The sequence below is a fragment of the Lactuca sativa genome, chromosome 7 (assembly GCF_002870075.4).
Source record: "Lactuca sativa cultivar Salinas chromosome 7, Lsat_Salinas_v11, whole genome shotgun sequence".
NCBI lineage: Eukaryota > Viridiplantae > Streptophyta > Magnoliopsida > Asterales > Asteraceae > Lactuca > Lactuca sativa.
Genome location: NC_056629.2, coordinates 196060109 through 196062319, shown reverse-complemented (window position 1 = coordinate 196062319; position 2211 = coordinate 196060109).

Here is a 2211-nt window from a genome sequence, read left to right as displayed (position 1 = left end):
TAAATTTGTTCATAGTTTCTTCTAATTTAAATATTAAGGGGAGAATTAAAAATAATTCAAAAATCAAACAAAAATCAGAAAATTAAAAATCCATAAAAAATAGTGTTATTTCTTTTTCCAGAAAATATCAAAAATCCAAAAATATTTTTTTTGTTTGCTAATTTTTCTTTTAGTTTTGTTTTGTCTTGAAAAGTGATTTCAGGCGTAGATGAGACTCGTGGAGACTATATTGAAGATCTTCTAAGCCAAGGCTTCATCCGTGAGCATCGAAGAATTTGCATTCGAAGGATCAAGAAATGAAGATTATTCTTTAAACATTCAATCCTTCAACCCCAGAAGCATGGTGAAGCTGTACTTGAAGATTATGTGATAGATTGCATTGAAGTCTCCTCAATCAATTTGCTGCTATCTATGAACCTGCTAAAGTGATCCAGAAGATTATTTCTCTCTGTTGTTCTCTCTGAAGATTCTCAAGCTGAAAGTGCTATCTTTCAAGAATCTTTTCATCAAGCCTCCTCACCCAATGTGCGTTCATAGTCAAATCTTGAAGAAAAACTCAACCTCTCAAGATGAATTCATTTATTGAAGATTCATATGTTCATCTTGATGCTGTGAAGAAATTTGAAGATTAATGCTGAAGCCAAGCTCCCAATGAAGATTAACAAGAAAAAGCCAGCTACTATTTAGGGGGAGTTTGTTGGGCCAATTAGAAAAGAAAGCTATAAACCAAGGGGGAGATTGTTGGGTTAAAAAATATGGTTTATACTTTTCTTTTCTAGGAAAATATATTTTTATGTAATATTGTATGTGTTTACGGTTTGTGTGTACGGTCGTACACGTGTGTACGGCCGCACACCCTGTGTATGGCTGTACACAGGGTGTGCGGTTATACACATGTGTATGGCTGGAGGTCCATATAAATAGAGGAGTACATGTGGGAGTGTACGGGTTAGAAGACGGTTAGAGGCTAGAGAAGAGAGAGATAGCTAGAGAGAAGAAGAGTGTGTGTGTGTGTGTGTGTATGAATCTATTGTAAGGAGCATCAATCATATCATCAATACAATCAAGATTCATCTTAATTCTTCTTCTCCTTCTCTTCTATATTGATCTGACATCATCCAATTGATTGGGATTCCGCACCATCAATTGGATCTGATTGATACACAAGCAATTTTGAGGACTTACACCATCCGTATCAAGATGTTTGAAGGTACTATTCGTACATTGATTGATGTTTGTTACACCCCGAAGATGAAAAGAAACATTATATCACTTAGTGTCCTCGATAACAAAAGTTTCAAATTTACAGGTGGAGATGGTATGCTAAAGGTCTCAAAAAGTTCTTTAGTAGTTATTAAAGCTAATTTGCAAAAATCCAAGGATTGTACTATATACGGGGTACAACAATCACTACTACTTCTTCTCCCATTACTCCTAATAATCATCTACCTGATTCTCATGACAAATCAGCCCCAAAGGATCTAGCAAATTCCAAAATCGGTCACAAACATGGTTCTTCGGTTAATCCCGAAACTGCTTCCAATTTCAATCCATTTTGAAGTTAAAATTTGGCATTGTCGATTAGGCCATATGAGTGAACTTGGATTGTCTGAATTAAATAAACATTGTCTACTTGATGGTTTCAACAAGGGCCAGCTAGAATATTGTGAACATTGTGTTTTCGGAAAATCTCAGCGGGTAAATTTCAATACAGCGAAGCACACCACCAATGGCACTTTAGATTACATACATTGTAATTTGTGGGGTCCTTCTGAACATAAATCTCATGGTGGTTTGAGTTATATGTTGATGATTACCGATGACTACTCTCGAAAGGTATGGCCTTATTTTCTTAAAAACAAGTCTGACGCGTTTTCTGCCTTTAAAGAATGGAAGATTATCATCGATAATCAAACCAGGAAGAAAATTAAAAAGTTAAGGACTGATAATGGGATGGATTTTTTTCAAAAGAGTTTGAATCATTTTGCAATTTCGAAGTTATTGTTCGTCACTACACCGTTCCTCATACGCCGCAACAAAACGGTGTAGTCGAAAGAATGAATCGTACCATTATTAGAAAGAAATGTTGTATGTTATCTGAGGCATCTTTACATCATAGATTTTGGGGTGAATTAACGTCCATAGCATGTTATTTGATCAATCGTTTACCCTCAATTTCCTTAGACAAGAAGACTCCAATTGATGTTCGGT